This window comes from Ciconia boyciana, chromosome 4 (assembly GCF_034638445.1).
Source record: "Ciconia boyciana chromosome 4, ASM3463844v1, whole genome shotgun sequence".
In the NCBI taxonomy this organism is placed as follows: Eukaryota; Metazoa; Chordata; class Aves; order Ciconiiformes; family Ciconiidae; genus Ciconia; species Ciconia boyciana.
The window spans coordinates 4,746,066-4,753,313 of record NC_132937.1 but is presented as its reverse complement, the minus strand read 5'-3'; the positions used below and the strand labels follow the sequence as shown (position 1 = coordinate 4,753,313).

Here is a 7,248-nt window from a genome sequence, read left to right as displayed (position 1 = left end):
CCAGGAAAGCAGGGCTCCCTCACGCGTAACGGTTACTTGGGAAGACAAACGCCATCGCTCCGAATGTCCCCCCTTCCTTCTTCTTCCCCAGCTTTATATAGTGAGCATGATGTCATATGGTATGGAATAGCCCTTTGGTCAGTTGGGGTCAGCTGTCCCGGCTGTGCCCCTCCCAACTTCTTGTGCACCTGGCAGAGCATGGGAAGTTGAAAAGTCCTTGACCAGTGTAAACATTACTTAGCAACAACTAAAACATCAGTGTGTTATCAACACTGTTTTCAGCACAAATCCAAAACATAGCCCCATACTAGCTACTATAAAGAAAATTAACTCTATCCCAGCCAAAACCAGCACAGTAACAAAAAAAAAATATTGGAGGATTCACGGTATGGTAGGAAAATGAAGGGGAATGTGTTACTGTATAATAATCCCTAATGATAATACAACCCAGTTAACTCAGAATAGCAGCCAGAGCGGAGCAGGTAAAAATGAAGCCTGGTATGTAGGCTATATTAGTGAACATAAAGGACTTCTCACCAGTATGATGACTAGACTTAATTGGACCACCAACTTCACAAGTATTTATAAATGTACCCAAAACAATCTAAGATTAGAATTTAAATATGAGACCCTATCTAATGGAAGAAACACAAACCAACACTAGTGAATTAACCTCAATATTACCTTGGCAAAGAACATGGTGAACCCCACAATTTGTAACACCACCCTCTGATATGTTTACCAAAGGCAAGTGGCAAACTTTACTTGAGTAATCCACTAAGAGAAAGAGTACCACGTCAAGTGGGACTGGAATGTAAATTGACACAATACCACCTGTGCACCTTTCATTATAAGGATTCAACGTGCCATGTTCCCTGAACAAGGCATCCACAGAAGAACTAAGAGAGACGTATTAGGAATGCTAAGACTTGGAGGAGTTGCCCTAAATACCATGGATATCCAAGCCCTCCAAGCCCAGTTGCAACTGGTTGGACAACTAACCTCTCAGTGCCTTGAGGGGCTAGCTAAAGCTGCTATCTGATTAGAAATGGCTCACCTCCAATTGCACTGAATAGAAAGACAGACCTGGGAAGTCATGAAAAACATATCTAAGACTATTTCTACTGGTGTTCAGAATGACTCTTTGGACACTACCTGCCAAAGTATGCAACTGGCCTCTTTACTAATAATGAACAAGTATGGTTAATCTGCGAAGGAAAACATTGGGATAGCGGAGCCCATATGTTGCATCTTCCTAATACTTCAATAGGAGAAGTACTTAGCTGTGAGCTGCACACCTAAGATGCGAGGGCACTTCTAAGAATTAGGTGGAAAAACCAACCTGTGTGGGCTACATACGTCCAAGGAGTGGAATTACCAGTCATAATGGCTGGTCAGTTATGGATGCATAGCTTGACATCTCCATGGCTATGAATAGACAGTGAACAAAACAAAATTGTCCCTGTAGACATTTGAGATAGGGTTCTATGCATTAATAATCACTCTTTCACAGAGGCAATAAATTGCCAAACTCCTTCACGTGGATACAATTATTGCATAGTAATTAATGCGTGCGTTTAGTCTGTCCTGACCTAAGCCATGACACTGCCTCTCTCTCTCAGCCTCTCTTTCTCTGCCCCTCCTTTTGCCCTCTCTCTATCTTCCCCTTCTCATCCCCCTCTCTCTGCCTTCCCTCTCTCTCTCTGTCCCCGATGTTAGGGGTTTCTGAATCCGACAGCCTGAGAGAAGCGAGGCTGCCACAGCTCCACGTCCCCAGGTCCAACCAGTAGCAAGGCTAAGCATGTATTCCCAGTAGGCACACAAACAGAGGTATACAATACAAATAAACATACACACTGTGGTGGGTTGACCTTGTCTGGCTGCCAGACCCCCACCCAGCCGCTCTCTCACTCCCTCTCCTCAGCAGGACAAGGGGAGAAAATAAGATGGAAAAGCTCATGGGTCGAGATAAGGACAGGGAGATCACTCACCAATTCCCATGATGGGCAAAACAGACTCGACTTGGGGAAAAATAATTTGTTGACAATTAGAAATAGAGTAGGATGGTGAGAAACAAAGACAAAACTAAAAACACCTTCCCCCCCACCCCACCCCTTCTTCCCAGACTCAACTTCACTCCTTTGTTCCTGACTCTTCTACCTCCTGCCCCCACAAGCGGTGTGGCGGGGGTGGGGAATGGGGGGTTGTGGTCAGTTCATAACAGTTCGTCTCTGCCGCTCCTTCCTCACACTTTTCCCTTGCTCCAGCGTGGATCCTTTCCACAGGGTACAGTCCTTCAGGAACGGACTGCTCCATCATGGGTTCCCCGCGGGCCAGTCGTCCTGCTCTGGCATTGTTTTCTCAGCATTTACCACCCTTAAATATGTTTTTGCAGAGGCGCTGTAAAGTCATGAGTGGTTTAGTATTGGTGCGCAGTCAGTCCATCAGTCTGTTGCTGAGCCGTCTGGAACTGGCTATGACCAGCACAGGGCAGTCCATGAACTCCTCCTACACAGGTCATCCCTGCAGCCTGCCCCTGCTACCAGAACCTTGCCAATTATGCCCAATACATCTCTCCAGCCTTTCCCCTATGCGCTAACCCCTCCAATCCCAACCCTCACCCCAACCCCAAATCCTCCAAGCCCACCCTTACCCTACCCACCAACCCCTCCAAGCCCAACCCTTTTCTTATCCATCAACCCCTCCAAGCCCAACCCCTAGCCTAACGTCCAAGTCCTTTAACCCCAGACATACCCCAACCGCCAACCCATCCAGGCCCAAAACTTCCACTAATAGCCAACCCCAACTCTTCCTCTACCCACCAACCTCTTCCAAGCCCTGACACATCCCCTAACTGCCAACGCCTCTGGCTCCAACCCTCCCCTACCCATGAAGGACTTCAAAGCCCAACCCATCCAAACTCATCAACCCCTCCAAGCCCAACTCTTACCTTGCCAGCAAACCCCTCCAAGCCTAACCCTTACTCTGCCTGCCAACCCCTCCAAACCCAAACCCTCAAAGCCCAACCCTTACCCTGTCTACCCATCCCTCCAATCCCAACCCCTACCCTATCCACCAAGCCCTCCAAGCTCAATCCATATCCAGACAGTTAAGCCTACCCTTAAACCTAGCTGCTCACCCCTCTAAGCCCAACCCCTCCAGGCCCATCCCTTAACCCTAAGTACCAAGCACTCTAAGCCCAAACCTTGCCCTATCCACCAACCCCCTCTCAGCCCAACCTCTAGCCTAAACCCCAACTCCTCCAACTGCCAACATCTCTAACCACCAACCCTTGTAAGCCCAAGGCCTAGCCAACCCGCCAACCCCTCCCACCCCCATTTTCACCCTTCCTGCCAACTCCTCCAAGCCCAACCTGTACCCCTAGCCTAAAACCCAACCACTCTAACCCCAACTGAAAGCAGCTCAAACCCAACCCCCAGCCTAACCCCCAACCCCTCTAAACACAAGGCCTAGTCTAACCACCAAACTTGCTAACACCAACGCTCTACCCTAACTGCACCCCTCTAACCAAAACCCTTACCCTAACCGCCAACCCCTCTGAGCCCAACCCTCAGCCTGACCCCCCAACTCCTTGAACTCCAACACTTTACCCAACCCAAATGCCAACCCCTCTTACCCTGACCCTTCCCCAACCACCAAACCTTCCAAGCCCAATGCTTCCAAGCCCTGCTGCCAACCCTCCAAGCTCAACCCTTACCCTGCCGGCCAACCCCTCCAAGCCTAACCCTTACCCTGTCCGCGATGCCCTCAGTGCCCAACCCTTACCCTGTCTCTCAACCTGTCAAAGCCCAACACTTTGCCTAACACCAAATACTCCAAGCCCAACCCTTTCCATGCCCGCCAACTCCTTCAACCCCACCCTTCCAAGTACAGCCCTTATCCTACCCACCAACCCCTTCCCGCCAACCCCTCCAAGCCCAAACCCAAATAGCCCAACCCTTACCCTAACCCCAAATCCCCCAAGCCCAACCCTTACCCTTCCCACTAACCCCTCCAAGCCCATCCCTCCCAAGCCCATTAACCATTCCACACCCAACTCCTCAAAGCAAGACAAACCTCTCCAAGACCATCCCCTCCAAGTCCAATCCGTACTCTACCCAATTCCTCCAGCTCCAAGCCTTCTCTTACCCACCCACCCCTCCAAGCCCAATCCTTTCCCTGCTCACCAACCCCAACTCATAACCTACCAGCAACCCCTCTAAGACCAATCCTTACCCTACCCACCAACTCTTCCAAGCCCAACACATACCCTACCTGACAACCACTCCAAGACCAACCCTTACCCTGCACACCAACTCCTCCAAGCCAAAACCCTACCCTACCAGCCCACCCCTCTCATGCCCAACCCTTATCCTCCCTGCCAGCCCTTGCCCACTCCAACACAATCTTGCAGTCAAATTCTCTTGAGCGCCTACAATGCCTTTTGCAGTAAATTCTTGTCACACTCTGACCCAAGCTCTGGGTTTCCCCACACACACCAGCCAAAACTCACTTCTACTGCTAAGCTCTCATCTGAACTGTGCACTTCTTAAGGGCACGCAGCCATTGCCCACACCAACATAAGTAAGTCCTCAGAGCCAACTTCTCTTTCCCGCATATGCCTTGCCTTCCACAGCCCATTCTGTTGCACTCTGACTGCAGTCAAGCACCTTGCTTCCCCTTGCTTGGCAGCTGAAACTCGTGTCTACCACTAAGCGCTCACCTCAGCTGCTCACTTAAAAAGGACACACAGCCACTGTCCACACCAACACAAGTGCTCACAGCCATTTTCTCTTTCCTGCTTACAACTGCCTTCTGCAGCTAATTCTTGTTGCACTCTGACTGAAGCTCTGGACACTCCCCTTGCTCACCAGCCAAAAACCATCTTTACCAACAAGCTGTTCTCTTGACTGTGCAAGGACCTGCAGACACTGCCCATGCCAACACAATATTCACAGCCAAATTCTCCTACCTGCCCACGCTTCCCTTCTACAGCCCATTCTTGTCACAGTTCAAAGCTTTTGTCTTGTAGCCAAAACTCTTGTCTTGTAACACAAGAATGGGCTGCAAACAGCAAGTATAGTTGACAAGAGAACGTGGCTGTGAGCACTTATGTTGGTGTGGGCAGTCAGCTGCATGTCTTTGTAAGGGTATGTGGAAGGAGAGTGTCTGCTCCTTTAAGGGTATCTGGTCAAAGGAGACATAAACAAGAACATACAGAGACAAACCTGACTGACACACATACTACAGGTACGTTGGACAGAAAAGGAAGATTAAAGAAAACATACCCCTTTGTACATCTTTGTCCACTACATATACTCATAGCCTTGTTAGTACCAAAAGTATCAAAACTAGGTTCTAGCTCATACCACTGACATGGGGATGGATGCAATTAGTCCAGTTTTATATGAATAAGGTCAGGCTCAGACTTAAAAAAAAAAAAAAAAAAAAAATCTTAATTATTTTCAAAGAACTTATGGGAGAAGTTTTCAAACACCTTTTTCATCTGAGCAGAGCTGCACATGCCTGACAGAGAAAATCATCTTGGGCCTGGAAGCCAAAGAACCAGAAAGCTCGAGTGTTTAAAAAGTTCAAGAATGAGATCTCTCTTTCAGAGTGTCATCTGAGAGGTTTTTGTCCCTTTGGGAAGTTAAAAAAACCCAAAACATGCACACAATCTTTTGGCTCCTCAGTGTCCCAGGTTGGAGGCTGGATTTTTAATAAGGTATTCTTTAAACTCTGTTTTTTAAAAAAGAGAAGCAATTCTCATAAGGACATACAAATGCTGCATCTTTCTTTATCTTTCTGATATTCAGTATGCTAATGATTCATGGCATAGCATGCTAAGGCCATGGTTATACCTTCCTACTCATTTCTGCTGCCAGCACTAATGCAAGCAAGTTGAATCAGGAAACGGCTTCAACTTAAAATTAGACTTTACCCCACTTTATTCTAGATCAACTCCCTGATCTGGCTTGCTGTGTGGCTACATGAGCATTAATGCTTGCACAAGAAGTGCAAGCAGCTGGGACCACTGCTTTCAGAAGAAGGCCAGATATATGCCGGATTGATGTGACTACATAAGCATAGTCTCATGAAAAGGGACAGTATTTCAAGTGTTTGATTCGGTATTATGAACATGTTACAGAAATGTCGGGGGGGGGGGGGGTGTCAAAAGAGATTATTTTGTTAGTGGTTTAACAACAATGTATTCCTTAACATTTATTTATGCTAAACCAGGAAAAGATGGGAGCTCCTGCTTTGCATCAAATTCAAACACAGAATTGTGAGTGGCAAAATGGCCTCTGGGAAAACAGAAGTTACTACAACCCTTTCAAATTGGGGGTGGGGTGGGTGGTGGTGGTGGTGCGCACAGGGAAGGTAAAAGCACTATAAACTGATGCAATCTATTATTAAAGAAATCGGACTATCCCATAAGAAAATACCTTCCAATCCAGATTCTAACAAGTTAGTTAAATATATTGTTACCTTTCTCTTCCTTCCTCTTCTAACAACTTTAGGAATGCATATATCATTTGTTTTCATCACATCCTATGAAGATAAGAAAAATAAAGTGTCTTAGCAAACTTAAGATATAGTTTAAATGATCAAGAATTTCTCAGGGATAACTGAAGCTTCTGATATGCGACTTCGTCAAAAAATTTCATCACATCAAGACGCTTTCTGTTAGTAAATATCGTTACATTAAAGTTTGCTCTCTGATGATATCCCTAATTCCCATTAGCTTCAATGAGCGGTATAAATATATCTGAATACATATGAAACTTTACATTTTAAACCACTCCCGAGACAGTCACAGTGCTAGCAACTGTAGCTTCTAAGTATTTGAAGATACAGTTGCAAGTCAAAGTACACAGTATTAAAGTTAACTTCTTTAGGTTAAAAAGAGTAACATTCCACGTACTTTGCTACTGAGTTTTTCAAATGGGACATCATCTTCTTTGACAGCATCCATCTCTTTGTCTTCTGTAGGTAAATTATTATCCTGTTTACTTGATGACTGAAAATGGAAAAATTAACATGGAGTTAGTTCATTTATAGAAAAACAGAAGTGAAAAAGAGGAACTCAACTATCAGACTGCTTTGCACTTTCGGTTTAAATAGTTTATGGCTATATATGCACATTGCTTCTTTAGATAGACATCAATACCTCCAAATCAAACATGTTCATTTTCATATGTGTACCTCTTGCTCTCTACATTTCTTTCATATTTACAGACAGTTGTC

General features: G+C 46.1%; 1 long non-coding RNA gene across 1 annotated transcript; it reads right to left on the bottom strand.

The window, feature by feature from the left end:
* Positions 1–2,113: 2,113 nt before the first annotated feature.
* Positions 2,114–7,038, bottom strand: LOC140650918 (uncharacterized). Its single transcript, XR_012042197.1, has 3 exons — positions 6,926–7,038; positions 6,490–6,552; positions 2,114–2,400 (listed from the first exon to the last, which is right to left on the bottom strand). It is a non-coding gene; the product is annotated as an uncharacterized lncRNA (long non-coding RNA).
* Positions 7,039–7,248: the final 210 nt, after the last annotated feature.